Consider the following 22373-nt stretch of genomic DNA (forward strand, 5'->3'; position numbering starts at 1 on the left):
CATGTTTTTTTTTTAAGATTCACTGTACTTTTGCTTCCTGTAATAAGGATTGTGCCTTGATGTATACTTCAAAGAGAGACAGCACAGATAAGAAAGGGCAAAAAGAAAGGAAAAAATCAATATGGGGAAATATCATTTCTGATTGCTGTGAAAAATCTCAATGCTCCCTATTTGTTTTATCACTCAAAGAAAAACTCTGATGGTATATAAGACTTATTTAGCACCATACAAACTGTGTGAGGCAGAGACAAGACAGTCTGTCTTGACCAGTCACCATGGTAACTTCTAAAAGCAAAGATTATGTCTGATTAGGTTGCCCTTCTCAGGAAGAATTGACCAGGAAAAGATCTTTTGAAAAGTTTAAAATGAAGGATAGGAAGATACTGGTACTAATTTCACACAGCTGCTCTTCTCCCTGACTCTCCTAATAAGAGTGACTCAGACTATTTTCTGGAACCTTTTCCCACTCCCATAGAGAGCTTCCAACGACATCCTCCCCTTGTTGAAAATGTGCCTCAGCTCGGTTCTTTGTGGTTATTGTCTCCACAGCCTATAATCAGAATTCCAGATATCTTTGTGGTTGCTTGTAAAGAGATTGATGAATGTTCCTAAAGAAAGAAAAAATAATAAAAGAAGTGAAACATAATATGCTCTCAAAACACAGTTGTAAAAGGAAGCAAAACCTCAATCACGTCTGCCTTGCAATGATTTGGGGGGCAGGCAGGCAGCACGAAGGTGGAAATGTTGAAGAAGCCAGAAGACTGCGTTATGTTAGAATCATTTTTGTGAAAGCTCTTTGTGAAATGCTCTCTGCTGTGAAAAAGATCCTTATAAACAAAATTTTTCCCACCAAGTTTCTTCTAATAGTACTAGTGTCCATAAAGCACAATGCGCATCAATTATCCTGTTCTTCCTACGTAATCTCCTAAATAACGTAAAATGCGAGAGACTTCACTGGAGGCTGACAAATGTAAAGAGGGACACCAAGTAAGGAAATGATAGTTTTACTCCTGCTTAACAGAGAGGGTAAAATCTTACTAGCCACTACAGTATCCTGCAGTGGTGGGCTTAGAGAGAATTCTCATAAAGTCTGCAAAATGTGTGCAATCCTTCTGATGCTTTGTAAATCTAAAACACGGGGTGGCAAAAATGTTCTTATTCTTCTTATTTGCATTGGCATGGCAAATACTTAAGTAATCACTCAGTCAACTTGACAAAGGGGAAAAAAAATCTTTGAATCTGAGGTAAAAACTAAGAGTCATTCTTTTTTCTCTCTTTATTGAAAGCAAACAGCCTTTTCTGCCTGATTATTCATGAATATTATAACAAATCCTAGAGAGAAATGCGGTAATAGACATCAAAATTAAAAATTCACAACTCTTGCCTCGAGATAGATCTCCACATGTGCAAATGGAAATGTGTGCATTCCAGAGTTCTTATTGAGGCAAAAGAGAACTTATCTAAATGTACTCTGTGGGCAGGAGGTTAAAAAATGATGATGTAGTCATAACAATGTAACACTATTTTGTTTTTAAAAAAGAATGAGGACATGCTACCTGGGCCAATAAGGAATAATCCCTGAAGTATACTTTAAAATGACAGTGGATATGTCCTAAGTGCTTTTTGTATATTAACGTATTTGATCCTCACGACGATCCCCTTGAGTAGGTATTCTTAGAATTCCTGTATTAGAGCTAAGATGAGGAGCACATAAAGGTTAGGTAACCTGCTCAAGGTCACAAGCTAATAAAAGGTAATGTCAAGATTTGATCCTAAATCACCTCACTTCAGAGTTTGTATTATTAAACACTAAGAAATACCAGAAAGCAATGTTCAGAATAGTGTATATAATATATAGCTAATGTGTAACAAAGAATATGCACACACACACACACACACACACACACACACACACACAGGCACACACACACACACACACACACAATCAATCCTCATTATTCGTGGATTTGTTTACTTGCTAAAATTTATTTATAACCTCAAAATCAATATTCACAAAACTTCCTAGGTCAAACAATGTGGCACTGTGCCTTCTTGTTTTTGTTCCTATGTGAACGGTGAGTAAGTGTCCTTATTACAGTGTGCTTAGTGCCCATTTTTTCTCATTTGTGTGCTTTTTATTGGTGGATTTGCTGTTTAAAATGGCCCAGGCATAGCGCTGAGGTGCTGTCTAGTGTTCCTAAGCACAAGAAGGCTGTGATGTGCCTCAGAGAAAATAAGTGTTAGATAAGCTTTGCTCAGGCATGAGTGATAGCACTGCTGGCTGTTAGATAGATGTTAATGACTGATAAATAAGCTATCTTTAACCAGAAACACATATAAGACAAAGTTATATATTGATCAGTTTGTGACAATGTTGTGACCAGAGGCTCACAGGGACTTAACCCTGTAATCCACTGAGGAGTAATAATGATGCGGGAGTTGCTATGTTCACAGAGACTCTCTGGAACACAACTACTATGAATAACAAGAATCAATTATGTACATATGTGTGTGCATATATATGCTTATGTAGGTATCACGCATAAAAAAAAAATCTTAAGATTATAAAATAAACTGCTGACAGTGATTTTTTGGGAGGAGGAAGACTAAGTTACCAAATGGAGTTCAGAATGGGAGAAAACTTTCCTTTCTCCTTATGAAAATTTACATGTGTATCATCTATTGAAATATTTTCATGCAAACATTACAGAGAAAGGAAAAGTTTCCCAAAGTTTTGCATAATCCCACCTTCCTGCAAATGGATTCATAAATCATTTTCTAGGCTTTTGAAATGCAAATATAATATACATAATCATACTCTACTGTATCTTGCTTTTTTAAACTTTCACTGCTGAACTTCTTTCTAGGTCAAAACATAAAGAAGTACCTGTCCCTCCTTTCCTTCCACATCCCGCCACAAACACAGCCCCATACTGAGACACAGACATCACAGATTTCTGTCTCTTCAGACTGCCCTCCCACGACTGGCATTTCTGTAAGAGTATAGCAACACATTTTGAAGACAAAATCATTCCTGGACTCTGAAATTTAAAGTAAGAGAATGGAAAATAGGGTATATAAAAAATGGGGGAGAATCTCCTCTAAAGTTTTGTGAATTTTTAAGCTTTTGTTTTTCATCCCGAGCCAGAGAACTTGTATTATTTTTAATGTCTATTTATTTTTTTAACTAAAAATTTTTTACTTCTTACTTATTTTTGAGAGTGAGAGAGACAGAGTGTGAGTGGGAGAGGGTCAAAGAGAGAGGGACACAGAGGATCTGAAGCAGGCTCCAGGCTCTGAGCTGTCAGCACAGAGCCCAACGCGGGGCTCATACTCCTGAACTGTGAGATCACGACTTGAGCTGAAGTCGGACACTTAACCAACTGAGCCACCCAGGAGCCCCCAATTTTTCTTACAAAAAATTGGAAGAGAAAAATAATTTACTCTGAGTCATTCACATACTAGGTACTGTATGTATATATATTTGACCCCGTACCCTGGAGTTAGATATAATCATTTCCATTTTATGGATAGAGAAAACAGACTTCTGCAGATCAAGCCATTCTTGTCTCTAGAAAGCAAAGAAGAGAGCCATGTTCTATACTCCTTTTCAGGCTAAAAGTTTATGGATATTTTTGTGCTATCCCTAGTATTTGACTCTCGAATCTGCAGGTTACTTGGCCACTTATTTATCACTACTGCCAATTTATACAACATTAAATCGCATCTAGTTTCTCCAAGACCACATAACAGATGTAAAGTGAATTCCAGAACATGAGAATCAGACTGTTGTGCACATGGCTCATTGCATTAGACAATGAAATTCTAACCTTTGGTACATCCACCTTTTCTAATAAAATTACTCTTTTGCAGGAAAATTCTGGTTTTGCTCTTCAAAAGAAAAAAATAATAATAATAATGATAAACTCCTTAACATACTGACATTCTAGCTTAAAGAAACAGACGTTGAAAAATTATAGATGCTTCAGGTAATGGCTTCTAGGACCATAGGACCAAGTTAAGCTGAATATAAATGAAGTCAAAGAATTAGTCTCATGATTGTATTTCAATTAGACCTGCTGGTATCATCAATTTTTAAGTTTGTAGGTAATACCCACTAATTTCCTCTAGAGGGAGAATGAAACAAGAATAGGCGAACAGAGTGTTAAAAAGTGGATGTAGAGTGATCTTGAAGATTGCCCCTTAACAGAGAAAAGACATTTTTCCAAAGCTGCCATAAGCAAAACCAGAGTGGGTAGTTTTATTGTGATATATTTTTTAAGTATAGCTGAGTCAACCTCTAAAATACAAAGGATCATGTTTTCAGTTTCCCTTTAATTTTGAATAGAAAGTAACTACGCTCACACACAATTTCACCTACTTCACTCTTTATCAATTGCAACAATATCTATATTCTAAAAGAGATGATGAGCCTGTAAAAACACTTTTTTTAAAAAAATGTGCAATTAGTTCTTAGTATTCATGAAATAAATACGATGCTCATTTACTTAAAGACACAAGCGAAACAATCTAAGGAAGCATTCTGCAAAGCAAATTATCCAGTGTTACATAAAATACTGCATAAAATGAAATATCAAGATGATTATCCTTCCTCACCCCACAATCTCCTTAGGATAGTCAATGTTCTGCTAAAAATGATCCAATCTTGTAAAGTTTGGAGATCCGGAGAAAAAGCACTGAAATAAGTGTTTATGTGCATTGTGCAAGGACTGAAATTCAGGTAGCTTCACTGTTATTACAGAATCTCAAGAAATAAACATCAAAGGGAGATGAGATCACTATCTCTAGAAATAAAGGTTTCCACAAGAGAAACAATTGTGGAAGAAAATTATCCTCTTTGCTAACAATATGGTGATCAGCCTTTCCTGCTTTCTCCTGATGATGAGGTGATGTCACCGGTCAGAAGCGCTGGCCTATTTTCTGTTCTGCCTATGGTGGGTTGAATTGGATGAAAATAAACATCTTACATAACAGGCCGGCTGTGCACTTCATCTTTTTTTTTTTTTTCCCAAGGAGATTTTCCCAGTGTGAATTCTGCATGTACAATTAACATTGGCAAAATTTCAGCTAAAAAATCTGTTAGGTTTATAAGCAGATTGACAATAAAGCCCTTGTATGCTGCCTCCCATTCTCCCCAGCCACCGTACCTCCTACACACACACACACACACACACACACACACACACACACACACACCACACACATCGTTACCGCCGCAACCTCCACCACCATTACCTCCACTCCTCCCATAATCAAACCGGCTTTGTACTGAGAGAGAAGGGAAAGCAGACAAGTTAAAATTGAAATTGGTCTTCAAAGAGTTGTAACAAAACAGAAGATTGCAGATTAGAGCCATTGTCTTATTCCAGTGATATAAACCAGACCCCTTCTTGGGGCTTGCTTTCTCAAAATTGAAGATGATGAATCAAAGATTACAAGCCTAACCAAAAAGATGTATCCCTATGTTAGTAGCCTTTATGGTCATGAAAAAAGCAAACCCAGCAGAGAGAATTTTCCATTGTAATTTGTAACAAGTAACACGGATTCTGTCATAAATCCTGTTTTGTATGGAGGGGTTTATGAATTTTTAGGCTTTGGCATCTATTGTAGAGGCTACTTATGGGTTGAATATATTAAACTGAGTGTTCAACTTGATTTTCCTAATTCCTGAAGATACAATAAAGTCAGAGGTGCCAAAAAGCCAAAATGAACATATACTTGAACAGTCTAGATGGAATTCATATGAAATCAGCATTATAATTCCCAGTGGTTTGGATGGAGCCCATCAACTGACTTAGTGGTCTTAATCCCAAAGAAAATAGTGGCACGGTCTTTGCTCAGTAAAGTAAATATTTGAATTCCTATCATATGCCTAACAACAAATATTAAATAACCTAAATAGTATAGAGTTGAACTTAGACTATCACATATTTTTATATTGCTAAGCACTAAATATAAATGTTGCTAATCTATAGTGCAAGAGAGGAAAACCATTAAAAGTAAATGCAAAGAAACAGATGATGAATAAAGATTATTTGACCCTTCTTGGCACAAAAATAATCACGATTTTTCTGTTCCAAGTAGAAGCCACTTTGGAAAGGGCCAAAAGCAACTCTCTTTTACTGGGTGTATATACATAATGTCAAATCAAAAACAACCAGTCCTATAATGATATGTGCATTAGTGTGTATCCATTTAGTGGTGCTGACCTATGCTTAGAGGCTATTCTTTGCTTTTTAATACAGGTATATAATTGATTGACACAAAATATCCTGTTAGTTTCAGATGTACATCATAGCGATTCAGAATTTTTATACATTATGTAATGATCCCTATGATAAACCTAGTTACTCTCCAACTTCTACAATGTGCACTAGTATGCTACATACCTGCTTAATACACACCAGTAATAATGGGCAGAAAATATGTATGTAATGAACCATCTATGTTACTTTGGGAAAGTTAATTGCATTTATTCTAAAGATTTGCATTTAAATACCAGCTCTGGTTTTCACTGCCAGTAAGATCTTAAACAATTAGTTATACTTCTCTAAGCCTCAGCTTTCTCATCAATAATGTGAAGACAGTGATGTTTTTAAGAAATGCTTTAAGGGGCGCCTGGGTGGCGCAGTCGGTTAAGCGTCCGACTTCAGCCAGGTCACGATCTCGCGGTCCGTGAGTTCGAGCCCCGCGTCAGGCTCTGGGCTGATGGCTCGGAGCCTGGATCCTGTTTCCGATTCTGTGTCTCCCTCTCTCTCTGACCCTCCCCCGTTCATGCTCTGTCTTTCTCTGTCCCAAAAATAAATAAAAAACGTTGAAAAAAAAATTAAAAAAAAAAAAGAAGTGCTTTAAGAAAAAAAAAGACAATATGTGCTAAAGTATCTGACAGTGCATAGCCAATAACTGGATATACATATATGTATATATATATATATGACTTTGAATGATCAAAGTCATAGATAGTCATCAGTAATTTTACAAAGAAGTAAGGCTGAATTACTTAATATATACCAAATTTTGATTTCTTGGAGCAATTATTTATTGACTTGGCTTAAAGAATAATGACTCATATTTTATATAAGCATGTGTAGCTATTTGCATTGAATGGATTGTATTCAAATTAATTTCCAATTGTTTAACCAGCCCCAAATTTTTTCATGCCTATTTTATGTTTAATAATAGAAGAGAGTAAGAATAAATTGTTTCAGTACTTTGTTGGCTTCTAGGAGATTTCAACATTCTTCGGGAGATGATAAATTAAAGAAACAATTACAAGACATTAAGTCATTATTATATTATGTAAGATATAAGTATTCTAAGAACCAAGTGGATATTTTATTGAATTAAAAACAGTTATTGTTTTCATACACATTCTCAAGATGGTAAATATGTAGAAGAAAATTTTGCATGAGGGTTTAATATAGAATTATGATCTTTTCAAGTATTTCCATGAATTTTGGAGACAAATATTTCTTGAAGTAGTGCTTTTTTGATAATGTTAAAGAACTTAAATCTGGAAGAGTTTAAAGTTGATAATACTTTATTAAAAACATAAACAACCAGGGGCGCCTGGGTGGCTCAAGCCGATTGAGTGTCCGACTTCGGCTCAGGTCATGATCTCATGGTTCATGGGTTTGAGCCCTGTGTCAGGCTCTGTGCTGATGGCTAAGAGCCTGGAGCTGCTTTGGATTCTGTGTCTCCCCTCTCTCTGTCCCTCCCCCACGCACACTCTGTCTGTCTGTCTGTCTCTCTCTCTCCCTCTCTTTCTTTTTCTCTCCCTCAAAAATAAATAAGATATTTTAAAAAGATTAAACAAAAGATAAACATCTAAGATAAATATACTTGTACAAATGCATATATTTAAAAAATACATGTACAAAATAAGAACTTAGGGATTTATTGAAATATTTTCATGTTTTCATGTGAGAAAATGAAAAAAACTATGGAATTGTGGACCTTATTTCTAAGCTTTGAATCACCAGTGTAAAAACTGATGGTGAAAGCTTATTGACTTATGGTGTAGGGTTTTATTTTACTACTTCTGAGGAAATTCTAATGAAGGAAATTTAGGTTTCTCGTGTTCTGGAAAAGGAGGAAGAAGCTCAGCTTTCTCTTTGTGTAGAATCTCCTGTCCAGATGCTGGCTTTTTTCTTCATGAAAATTCATAATGTATCTGTTATAGCTTCCTAATTAAAGTCACACATGTATGAATAATGTTTTGAAAATCAGTCACCATCCACTTTACATATGTTAACATATATTATGTTTCAGAGTCATTTTCTGCCAAATAGCTCAGTGTACTGAATACCTTACAATAAAGTAGTAGTACCATTAATTTTTTACCCATCGACCGGATTCAGGGATTTTGAAGAGTGGGGGGAAAAAAGCTAGAGTTACTTATTTTCTAAAATTCAAACTCTGTGACTAGCAAGTGTGTCTTATTCTCTTCCAAAGAGTTGTAACTTTTAATTCATTCAACAAATAATTTTTAAACATCTATTTAATGCCAGTCACTCTTGAAAGCATCTGGAATATACCCAAGAACAAGGCAGAAAAAAAATATGTATATCTCTACTCTAGCTCAGATTCTGAATCAACAGTGAACTAAAAACACAACTAACTTAATTCTATAACAGAAGGTAATATGTGCTACGACGAATAACAGAACAAGCGAATGGTCAGAGGAGGAAGTGTAGCTTTGAATGGCGTGGTTAGGATTAGCTTTATTGAGAAAGAGGCATTTGAACAAAGATATGAAGGAGGTGGGGGAAGTGAAATTTGAGTGTCTCTCTACCATTGAACACAGCATAGTACCAATTATTAGGAGTCTGTTTCTAGTATTAACTTGGTGATCCTGGACAACTGTTTTGTTTCTTTAGCCGTAAAATACGAATACTGAAAATATCTACCCAAGATTGTGATGAGAAAAAAGACCATTTATTCCACAAATATGTTGTTCAATACCAGCTAAGGGCTAGGCACTCAAAACAGCAGCACACAATCTTGATGAAGAAAAAAAGGACTATTTTATTTCTAAAGGCTAAGAAGCAGGATGAAACTTTACATGGGAACCCAATGGACTCACTAGCTGAACCTCATAGTTCCTTGCCCACAAAGGGAGGCAAACTTTACCCTCTTTGGATCTACTCTGAGCCTGGTAATTACATTTACATATGACAGTTTAAAAGGAGTAAAACATACAGATTTTATATGTACATGGAGCACTCCTAGGAAAATGAAGACCTGAATGCTTATACACTATGTTGATCAAAGAGAGGTAATTGTAGACAATTGACTAAATCATATAAGAAGACTAAGGGAAGATAAGATTTATTTTAACATCTCTGTTTGCACAGAATTCTTGTAGTCCTGATGCCTCGTCTCTGGTGATAAGAAAGTCTCTCCCCTTGTGGTATAGGGAGAGCATCTTTCACATGGGAATTTTATCTCCTGCTTTCAGGAAGAAAAGGAAAAGTCAGAGCACCCTTCTTACACCTGCTGTTTTTCAAGTGCCTTTGGCTTAAAATAATCCTATGCTACTCAGTTGTAGACCATGGAAGTCTACATGTGGAGTGCCCTCCTGGACTTCTGCAGGCAGAGTAAAGCCTGATCAGAAGGCTCTGTACCTATGGCAGAAATTCTGCCCCCTATTCTTTCTTTCATCTCAGACTGTGTCCGGCCATACTGTCCAACATAGCATATCAGTTCTTCAACAGAATTAAAAGATAGCATCCAGATACTCATATAATGAAAAGTATAAATATCCCCCAGTTTAAAAAAAAAAAAACTAATCACAATAATATATAGATGTCCCAAAAGTGAATATAAGCTTCTTGGCATTAAGATTAAATAAACTTTCAAGCTGAATTCTAACAATCAATGGCATGAATTCAAAATAAAGTTCCATGTGAATTACAAGTTCACAGAAAGAAGAGTCAAATATTCATTATCAGCCTTTCCTAATCTTCTCCACCGTGGCCAGAGAAGTTCTCTATTCCTGGGCAGAGCTGAGGCTCCTTTAGCAGTTCAAGCTTTGGCTATCACTTGCTAGAAATGGTTATAGTTCTTTTTTTTTTTTTTTTTAGTGTTTAGTTATTTTGAGAGAGAGAGTGTGAGTGGGGGAGACGCAGAGAGAGAGGGAGACACAGAATTCCAAGGAGACTCCAGTCTCCTGGCTGTCAACACAAACCCCATGTGGGGCTCAAACCTACCAACTGCAAGATCATGACCTGAGGTGAAGTCAGATGTTTAACCAACTGAGCCACCCAGGCACCCCATAGAAATAGTTCTTTTAAATTTCAGAATTTTATGCCTCATTTTTAAGTATTTCTTTTAATGTTTATTTATTGAGAGAGATAGAGAGAGAGAGAGAGACAGAGAGAGACAGAGAGACAGAGAGAATCCCAATGAGGCTCCATGCTGTTATCGCAGAGCCCAATTCAGAGCTGATCCCATGAACCATAAGATCATTGACCTGAGCCAAAATAGAGTAGGACACTTAACCGACTGAGCCACCCAAGTGCCCCAATTTAAGTAGGTTTTAAATTTTTATTTTTATTGAGGCATAATTTACAAATAGGGAAATATACAGATCTTAAATATGCAGTTCAATTAGTTTTAACAAATATACATACTTTACCTTTATTAAAAGTCCAACTTCTCTGGGGTGCCTGGGTGGCCCAGTCGGTTAAGCGTCCGACTTCGGCTCAGGTCATGATTCACGGTTTATGGGTTTGAACCCCGTGTTGGGCTCTGTGCTGACAGCTCTGAGCCTGGGGCCTGCTTCGGATTCTCTGTGTCCCTCTCTCCTTGCCCCTCCCCCACTCACTCTCTGTCTCTCTCTCTCTCTCTTAAAAACAAATAAACATTAAAAAAAAAATAAAAAGTACTTTTTTCTCAGTCCAGGAGGTTCCCTTGTGCCACTTCCCAGTAAATTCCTGTCCCTCAAGAAGCAGTCATTCTGATTTCTCTTAGCACACATCAATGTCACCTGATCACAAATACGTACCCTTTAGTGTCCGGCTTCTCTCACTCATGCTCTTTTTGAAATTTATCTTTGTTACTATGAGTATCAACAATCAAGTCCTTTTTATTGACCAATAGTATTCTACTGTAGGAATATGCCACAGCTAAAAAATAATCCATCTCTCAATAAGGGATACCTGAGCTGTTTCCAATTTTTTCAATGCTATGTATCGAATCACTAAGCACGTTAGTGTACAAATATTTTTGTGAACATAATCTCTCTTTTTCTTGGATAAACACCTAGGAGTGGAATTTGTAGGCCACAGGATAGGATACATAGTCCCAAACAATTTTCAAAGAAAGTTGTGTCATTTTATACTCCCATGGCAATATTTGAGAGTTCTGGTTGTTCTACCTCCCTGACAACATGTGACAGTCTTTCATTTTATCCATTTTTACCCATGTAGTGGTATCCTACTGTAGTTTTAATATTTTTTATTGCTTCATAGTAATGGAGTCCAGACATTTAATATTATTGTAGCCTGGGCCTCACAATACAATCCGCAGCTCTCAGAACAGCTTTGTTCCTAAGCAAAATTATAAATCCAGCACTCTGCAATATTAAAAAAAAAAAAGCATAAACTCTTTGAATGAAAACATAAACTCTTTAGTCTTTGAGTGAAATAAAGAATAGATGGAGACATTCTACCTGTGTTCAACTTCATTAAGATGCCAGTCAGTCTAATCAACCTATAATCCGTAATGAAAAAAAGAAACTCTTAATCAACTGGAAAAAAAATCTACCAGCAAGAGGGCACATTAAATCCTAAGCATTTACTCTTTCCGAGGAGCCAAGATCCACAAGTGTGTTACCGTCTTGATTTTAATTTTCCTCTTTAGTCTCATCATCTCCCACAGTCATCTTGCTCACTGGACTAAGCTGAAGGAGGGGAATAAGGAAGAGAAGATGACACAAAGGGTTACATGAGCCGAGCCTGAAAGTGTCCTACAGTCATTTCCACTTACGTTCTATTGACCAAAACTTAAACACCTGCACATAGTTAATTGCAAGAGAAACTGGAAAATGAGATCTAGTTGAACCTAGAACCTAGAAGAGGAAATGGGTTGACACTAGCTAGCACCTCTGCATATCTCAGTGTAGCCTGAAATGCCAGGTCACATGGTGACTGTATAGTCAGTGCTCATGACTGCTAAAGAGCAGTCAGTGGTTTGCCAGGATCCGCTTAGCTGGAGTCCTCTGACACTATCTAGAAGGTCCCCTGCCCTTTTCTGAGCCTCCTGTATGTCCCTTCACTGCCTGAGCGCTTCTGACAGGTCCGGGTGCCTTTGCTGTGGTCTAAATGGCTTTGTTAAATAAAGCCCATGCTTTTTTTAGGTCCCTGCCTCTATAGAGACACCCCATTTGTCTGTGGAAAAACTTACCACAGTTAGACACCAAAGTCAAAACAACTTTGACCCTAGTTGTGAGCTTTTGTTCAGGCTACAACAGGTAAAATCCTGCCCAATAGGAGCTTTCAAAGCTATCAAGGTTAAAACACGCTGCCCATACATAAATTAACGCCTTGCATCTTTCAGGGCTCAGCTCAAATGTTGCTTCCTCAGAAAAGCCTTCTCTGACTCCTGAGAAGGTGCCAACCTTCTCTGTTATGTATTTAAATATCATTTTAATTTTTTCCCAAAAGAACATGCTGCACCTAAAATCAATTGTTTGTAGAGTTTTGTGTTTGTTATCTCTTTCCCACTAAAATTTAAGCTCCAGGTTGAGCTGTCTTATTCACCATGATTTCCTTCAGAATTCAAGAGAACGCCCCGTAGTCAGTAGATTTTCAACAAATATTTGTTGAACTAATATACCTAACCTCCAGTACTCTCCACAGTATGACCTCCAACTTATATCACCAGCTTACACTTCCAAAAAGACATAAGTTTCCTCAAAACCCCTTCACAGTCCCCCTGCAATAATGCGGCTCACAATTAACCTAGTATTTGGAGTACCTTTGACGCTTTGTCTAGGTCTGAACATGCCCTAACTACCCTTGTATGCCACCTTTTAAAACGATGATTATCCCATAAACTCATTCCTGACATCCTTCATGAGTTATCATCTCTTCCCCCTTCTTTAAACTTAAATGGAATGCACACCTCCTTGTACTGTTTGTTACAGCACAGTGACATGTGCTCCTGTCTTAAGCCTCAATAAGTCTAGATTTCTCCAGGATGAACAATTAAACTCTCCAGCTATACTAGTGCTTCCTACAGTTATCAGTACAAAGCCACTGTTCAACCAATGCTAACTGAATTTAGAACCATAGGAAATAAAGCTAAATACCATTCAGTCACAGACTTAAAAACTCACTGATGAAGACCGTGATACAAAAAATACAAGAGCCTCAGCCTTCAGATTTGACATACATTAGTCCATTGACTGTGAGCTGAGCCCCCTCTCTCGTAAGGTCTCTTGTCTTTCCTTGTCTTTTTTCACCCCCTTCACACTCTCTCAGAGTAGAGACAAGAGTGATGCAATTAAATACGCACTCTACTTGAAAAGTCTGGATTAATGTTAGCCCTGCTCGTTACCAACTTTTACTAGGAACTCTTTCCTAGTCAGTTCCAACCAGATGCTTCAAATCCAATATCTCTTGCATTTGCAAAGCACTCTAGAGTTCACAGGCTGTTTTCATTGACATTTAATGAATTATCCCCTGTATCCTATGAGGATGCTTTAAAAAGAGCAAATTGTCTTTACCTTCAAAACCAGCTGCCTGCACATATTAACCTATTTTCTTTTTCAATTATTTCATTGTCTCGCAGGCACTGATGAAGGAAAACTGGCGTCTCGGGTCGAATGGACTCAAGTCCTACGAACTGCTTCTTCATAATTTCTCCTATTTCTACTTTTACTGCCACTCCTCCGGTTTGAGGCTTTGCTCATTCAAATCTTGACTGATATAAATAATCTCAACCAAACTGTTTTCTGTGTCTCCTGGGAGAAAATTTTAGCACGGTGATTTTAATATCCTAACACACAATCTTCATCTGAAAAGTATTTAGTGACTCTCCTAAGCTGTGCTATCTAATATAGAAGCCATGTGTTGCATGTGATCATTTGAATTTAAATTAACTAAAATTAAAATTAAAAATTCAGGTCCCCAGGTTCATGGCCATATGGCCAGGGCTCAATAGACATACATGGCTGGTGGCTACCGTATTGTACAGTGAACATATGGAATATTTCCATAATTATAGAAAATTACATTGGACAGTGATTTTTTTTTTTTCTTTTTAAAGAGCTATAGCACCTGTAAGACTCTTTTTAAGCACTTGATGACCTTGGCCTTGCAGTGCTATTGGACCAGTTGTGCAGTGCCATGGAAAAAAAATGATTTTAATTCAGAAAATACATGTTTGCATTTTGACCCCACCACTTCCTAACCATGTAACTTTGGGCAAATCACTCTAGTTTCCATATCTATAAATTGGAATTAAAAATAGGACCAGCCCTATTTCGTTCTCTAAGTTGTTCTAAATTTAAACATTCATGTATCTGTGAATAGTGAAAAACTCAATACAGATAGCACTGATAAAAGAAGCCACAAATGTTGTTGTTGTTCCTAATATGATATCATTTCTCATCATTTTCAATGATAAGAATGTGTATTCTTCCTCCAACAGTGCCATGCAGAAAGCAAGTTCTTAGTATCATTAATAATTGTTGAATCTGAACATTAAAGTATTTCTATAGAGAATATATGAAATACAAATATTTATGTGTATAAACATATTTTTATATGTTATATATATATATATATATATATATATATATATATATTTACCCTTTTTCTTCAGCTAAAATTAAGAATGCAAATACTTTAAGTATAAACTATTGAATCCTATATTTGAGGATTAAATATTCAAGTATAAACTATTTGAATAAAATATTCAATATTGAATATAAAATATTCAAGTATAAACTATTTGAATCCTATATAGCAAATCCTATATTTAGAATAATGAATTTTTCATTAAATGTGAGTTTTTGTCTCTGTGATGAAAAGAAAATGTAAAACTAACTTTATCCAGATAATTCTATCAATTCTTCCCCACTCTTTCCTTATTCCAAAATTTCTAACCTAACCAGATGTGAGGAAAACTGAATCCAAAAGAATTTTAGGTGGAGTTTGCCAGATATTCAATTCCAGGTGACTTTCTGTGCACGTATAAGTCATTTCTATTCATTAATCTGGAATGATAATGATTATTCCTTTTCTTAACTTTGAAATATTTGACTTATCAGCTGATGGCTACAAATCTCCACAGCCCATTTCCAGCTGTACTTTTGCAGTTGTGGGGATTTAGGGAGCCTGAAAGAGGGAAGTGTTAGCACTGACTCCGCTCGGGTAGGAGCAGAAGGCCACATTCTTTGCATGCAGGTGCTCAATGAAAAGTGTGGTCTACGTCAGTAATATCACTTGATGTTATAGGACTTTCCTGGCCAACAGTAGAGCCCACAGACACACAGCAAGCCAGGAATGAAGGCTTGCAATTGGAAGTGCTACTCAGAGGAAGAAACTATCATCTCCTGCAAATTTATATCAATTCTGAGAGAGCCTCATGGGACTCAACAAAAGTTTGCCTCGCACTTCCTCTTTTGGTTCATTGAGCTGCGGAAAGCAAAATGAGAAGGCTATATCTCTATGTTCCAGAGGGGGGAAATTATGCAGTTGGCATGCTTTCCCTTCAAAGTACTGAATGTGGCTCAGCATCAGGAAACCGGCCACTATCCTCTTCCTTATCAAAAAAAAATTTTTTTTGAGAACTAGAATGAATAAAATTCTAAGGGTAATTTACTAGTCTAAAAAAGATTTGATGTGCAGTAAAATTACAAAACCTCACTTGGTTTTGGTCTTTTCCTCCAAATTTTTATTTAAAAATATTTTTTAATGTGTATTTATTTTTGAGAGAGAGAGAGAGAGAGCGAGAGAGCGAGAGAAGGACAGAGAGAAAGGGAGACACAGAATCCGAAGGAGGCTCCAGGCTTCGAGCTGTCAATACAGAGCCTGACGCGGGGATCGAACTCACAAACTGCGAGATCATGACCTGAGCCAAAGTCCGGACTCTTAACCGACTAAGCCACCCAGGCGCCCCTCCCCAATTTTTATTTCAATTCTAGTTGGTTTCACCTTTTTTTATCTTTTGATGTAAACCTCTTCTTGATGAAGGTTGAGCACTGTGATTTCATGATTGAGGAGTAAGTACTGACCAGAAGAAGGAGAACAGTTAGACCCTCAAGAAATTCCTAATCTGTAGGCTCCCAGGCAGCCAGCTGAGCTCATGGAGAGCTAGAAAGTGCTACTTCTGTGAAGTGAGCAATGTCTACTTGTGTCTGGGATTACAGAGACTCCTCAAAGAAATCTTGCAAAAACAGAGATTGGCATATCAGCTTTGAAGGTGGGGGAGTACGGTCCAGTAGCTCTATAGCTTTATGAAAAGAGAAGTAAGTAGAATTCTTCCAGGAAGTGGAGGGAAGAAATGAAACCATTTTTTCTTGTCTCTGGGGGAAAATGTGCTTTTTAATTCCTTAGAACAAGTGACACAAAGCTGAAATAGATTTAATTTGTTGTAGGTGGTGATCCCAAAAATATCTCAGGATTGCTTGACATGTGAGTAAATGAGTGACTGAAGCAAATTAACTAGAGCATGTAGAAATGTCTGGTAGATTCTTAACCATCTGTTTCACTCCAGGTAAACAAAGTGTTCAGAGATGGAGTTAAGAGGATGATTTAGCCAAGCAATGGTTTGCAAATACTTCCCATATGGAAAGGAAACACCAAACAGTTCCACCCAGTAATTGTCCTATAATTTGATTTCTTTGGCTACACACACAGAATACATATGCGGATATATATCTATATATATATCTGCATATGTATGTATGTGCATCTATACACATGTATGTATACATACAACATATATATACATATATTTATATTTTTATTTGTATGTACTCCATGCTGATGTGAATACTTACCTTATTCATAGATACTTGAAACACAGATCTTTTAAACAATACAAATGCTGCTATATCCAGTGATGATTTCTTAGAGTGGGTAAATAAAAATTTAACACATGATGTATCTGAGTTATAACAACAGACTAAAATCTAGCCACTTGCATGTGAAATGTAAAAGACTTACATCAGAGAAATAGAGTAGAAGATAAATTGATCAAGTAAAAAAGCCATAGATATTATATGTGTCTATGTTTACATAAATGTATGTGCGTATGTATATGTATATGTGCATGTAACACACACATATATAAAATTAGTTATATATATACATACACACATGCATACTATTAATAAAAACAACTTAAGCCACTATGACAAATAATGCTTCCATCCTCAGAATTTCAATGTAGTGTATCAATATTTTGTTTTCCTTAAAACAAAGAATTTGCTCCAATTATCCACCCCACCACCACCACTACCACCATCACTTACTTGATTGGATTTTATTTTATTCTTTTGGCCTCCTTAGCATCTATTTTTATTCTCCTGATGGCAATTTCCTCCACTCAGTTTACGTGATTTGCACTAGCTGACCGTAATCCCAACTCCTGGTAAGGTAATTTGACATAGGGCATGTTCTGTGTCATTTGCAAAAGTGAACGCTTCAAATAGAATCTTACTTGGGACAATAAACCTGAAGCCCAAAATTTGGGTCAAAATACTGATGGCTCTTTGTGCCTGTCTTAAACTTTGAGAATATAAACCAGGAGCTTCTGGAAGCCATTTTACCTCCACAAGGAAAGAAAATGCTCGGAAGTGGCATCAGCATTGAGGAAAGCAGAGCCAGGGGTAGTGAGAGCAAAGGTTTACAGTGGGTGCCCATGGAAAAGTTAGGGGAGAAGTTACAGTGTGGAATGGAAGCTTATCAAACCAATGTAATGTGAACAACATGGGCTGTTGAAATGTCACTGGCTGTGACGTTCTCTAGAACGGTATTACTGACTGGGCTGGGGTGAATGTGTGTCTTGAGGCCTCTGTGTTATTGCCTATTGGACATCACATAATGATAAGGTGACTGATTTTTTAAGGGAAATAACTGAATAATATTGTCCTTATTCTTTTATCTTTATACCTTCCTCCACAGGCAGGGCCCTCTTTAATGCCATATAATGAGACTGTCAAAGAAATGAAAAGTGATAATATGGTTTCACCATTGTTCTTCCTGTAGAAGCTCTAACAGAGACTGGGGGAGCTAAACTTTCTGTGAGGAGGCAGGGAGGGATTATAAAACCTATTCTGGCCTTAGGTCCTTTCCAATCGTGGGCAGTATTTTTTTTTTTAATTTTTTTTTAACGTTTATTTATTTTTGAGACAGAGAGAGACAGAGCATGAATGGGGGAGGGTCAGAGAGAGAGGGAAACACAGAATCTGAAGCAGGTTCCAGGCTCTGAGCTGTCAGCGCAGAGCCCGACACGGGGCTCGAACTCACGGACCGCGAGATCACGCCCTGAGCCGAAGTCAGATGCTTAACTGACTGAGCCACCCAGGCGCCCCTGTGGGAATTATTAAAGAGGCAGCACCATCAAAGCTGCCATTTGAGGGGCGCCTGGGTGGCTCAGTCGGTTGGGCGGCCGACTTCGGCTCAGGTCATGATCTTGCGGTCCGTGAGTTCTAGCCCCGCGTTGGGCTCTGTGCTGACAGCTCAGAGCCTGGAGCCTGCTTCATATTCTGTGTCTCCCTCTCTCTGACCCTCCCCTGTTCATGCTCTGTCTCTCCCTGTCTCAAAAATAAATAAACGTTAAAAAAAAAAAAAAAAAAAAAGCTGCCATTTGAAATCTGGCTTCTTTTCCTTGGGAGGGACATTCTGTCCATATATATATATATATATATATATACACACACACACACACACATATATATATATATACACACATATATATATACACATATATATATGTGTACACACACATACACACATATATATATACACACACACATTTGTGTGTGTGTGTGTGTGTGTGTGTGTATGTGTGTGCATGTGCCACACAATACACAGTTGATATATACTGACATTTTCTCCAGTAAAATTTCAGGTGGTAGTGGTAATAAATCAACTCATTTGAAATGCACTGTGGAATTTTGTCATTTGAAGCCAACCACAAATAAATCCCTTTGTCAAATGATGCATGTAAATATTGATTTTTTAAATATTGGATTTGCTAAAATGCATAACTCATGCTCTATGTGAATCTGTAAAATCTAATATCAAAGGGAGAGTGGCTTCCCAGTGACGAGCAGCATGTACACACACACACACACACACACACACACACACGCGTGCGCGCACGCGCTCATTCACTCTTCCCAAATACCCATATATAATTAACTAATGAATGAATGAATTGAAAACTCCAGCAGTTTGTGTGGCTACTGGTGAAGAAACTCTATTCTGCTACTTCAAATAAATACAACTAAAGCCTGCCAGGGATTGTACTGGGCAAACAATAGCAACACTGTCTCCTGACTATACACTCTGCCAGGGCTTTGAGCCTCTAGGAGTCAAGCAGAAGGGATTCTTCACCAAGCCATGGCTCTGCCCCCAGAAAGCATCTTTGTTATGACAAATGGCAGCTTGTATTCATCTACCCCCACTGCTAGTAGGAAGGGAAACAGATAGTGCCCAACACCCAAAAAATTAAAAAACGAAAACTGGGAAGAATCTTATAGATTGTCTCACCCAGTGTTTTTGGACTTCTGAATTTCATGAAATACCAGATTCTGAAAATATAACTAAAATTTTTGGAAAATACAATAAATAGAAAGAAGGAGGTCCAATTTTTACATAGTGAAAAAAGTTTAAAAATACCACTGCCGCTTTGAAGATGGCAACTAAGATTTAGTATCTCCCTTTATTTTTCTTGGAAATCATAGGAGACCAGGAAACAGCAGTACAAAACACACTTTCAGTAAAACAAGGAGAGAGCTGGAACCCCAAGTTTTGGAGTAAGTGAGGGGTTTTCAAAAACAGTGGCAATGGAATAGAAGTATGACAGACATTGAGCTCAAAATATCAGAGTACTTTTCAAGAGCTGCTTTCTGAACTAAAAGTCTAATTACCTGCTTGCAACTTCAGAAGTGACATACACATTTAAAACCACAACCTTCCATAATTCCAGTTTTGTTTTAAGAAGTACAGGGAGAAAGGGGCACCTGGGTGACTTGGTCGGTTAAGGCTCCAGGTGTTGGTTCTGGCTCAGGTCATGATCTCACAGTCTGTGGGATCAAGCCCCATGTGGGGATCTGCTGCTCGTGATTCTCTCTCTCTCCCTCTCTCTGCTCTTCCCTGGCTTGTGCACATGCTCGCTTGCTCTCTCTCTCTCCCTCTCTCAAAATAAATAAATAAACATTAAAAAAAGAAGTACAGGGAGACTGAATGATATACCATATTATAAGAAGTATTCTGTCTTCCTGGAAGCAAAAGAGAAGATAAATATACATGTTTCTCTGTGTGTTTGTGTGTGTGTGTGTGTGTGTGTGTGTGTGTGCGTGCACGCAAAAAATACCACAGCTACCATCCCCACTGGCTCAAGAAGAAACAGAGTGAAGAAAATTTTACCCAAAATCCTGTGTCTAAGTGACATGTGGTTCCTCCTCATGAGCCCTTCAAAATAAACGACACAGAAAATACACAACTTAAAGTTAAATACCCAAAATATAACCCAAAAGTCATGGATAAAAAATACACTACAAGAATTGAAATAAAGTGACAGAACAACAGATTAATAAACTCACGAGAAAATCGCTTTCTTGGAATATTGTTAAAATCGCGACCAAGTAGTTTGTCATCATTTAAGAAGACAGTGAAGTATCTCTCCTTGGAAAATAATGCAAAGAAGAGATATAATAGCTTAAAGAGACTATACCAATGGAAGAGGAGGGTGTAAAATACAAGTTAGCAGATCTTCAGGGAAGAGTGGAATAAAAACATAGAAACAGAAATAAACATGAATTTGGAAGATCTGATATAGACATGATTAGAGCACAGCAGAAAAAAAATATAGCTGTACACAGTACAATATGGAAAAATAATTTCTAATTCCCACATGAAAAAGTTCTCAGTATTATTAGTTTCAGGGAAATAAAAGTTAAAATGTCTAGGGGCACCTGGGTGGCTCAGTCGGTTAAGCGTCCGGCTTTGGCTCAGGTCATGATCTCACAGTTCTTGGGTTCAAGTTCTGCATCGGGCTCTGTGCTGACAGCTTAGAGCCTGCAGCCTGCTTCAGATTCTATGTCTCCCTCTCTCTCTGCTCCTCCCCCGCTCATGCTCTGTCTCTCTCTCCTTCAAAAATAAATAAAAAATATTTAAAAAAATTTTAAAAAGTTAAAATGTCTATCAGCTACCACTACACATACAGTACAATTGCTACATTTAAAAGGCTGTCCCCAACAAATAAATAAATAAATAAAAGGCTGTCAACTACAAATACTGGGAGGACACGGAGAATCCTCTCAAACATGGCTGGTGGGAAATGGAAATGATTCAATACTTGGGGAAAATATTTGAGAGTTTTTTTTAAAGATAAACATATATGTATCTTAGAAACAAAGATTTTACTTGTAGATGTTTATCCAATAGAAATGAAAACAAATGTCCATTAAAAGAATGTTTGCTGTAGAAGAATATTTATGCCAGCTTTATTCATAATAACTCGAAACTGGAAACGATCCAAATATACATCAACAAAAGAAAGTACATACAAAAGATATTTATTCTGTGGAATGAGAAATACTAAGCCATCAAAAGGAGTAAATTATTTTCATGTCCAATATCATAAATGAAATATCACAGAAATATGTTGAATGAAAAAAAAGGTGGATGTAAAATGTCATATACTTTATAATTTGATTTCCGTGAAGTTCTAGAACAAACAAACCCAAATATGTTACAACAATACAAAACAACAAAAAACACCATTGCCTCTGGGGCATGGGAAGGATAAAGTGAAAAAACCATGAGAACTTTTTGGAATGATAGAAAATATTCTATATCTTGATGGGATGTGGGTTAAAGAAGGGTATCCATTTTTCAAAATTATGTGGTCAATATTTGTGAATTTAAGTGTATATATACTGAACTAAAAAACAAAGAGAACCCATAGTAATGAACAATCAGGCGGGAGTTGGGAACTACACGTGAAATAAAAATGGCAGAATTTTGATCACTGTTGAAGCTGAGAGATGGCTGCATATAAATTCATCTAGTTATTCTGTTTCTTCATTGAGGTTTGAATTCTTCTCAAATAGTTAAAAATTCTGAAATAAGAGGAGATTTCAATTCACATATAGAATTGGCATA

Source organism: Panthera leo, chromosome B4 (genome assembly GCF_018350215.1).
Source record: "Panthera leo isolate Ple1 chromosome B4, P.leo_Ple1_pat1.1, whole genome shotgun sequence".
Lineage (NCBI taxonomy): Eukaryota > Metazoa > Chordata > Mammalia > Carnivora > Felidae > Panthera > Panthera leo.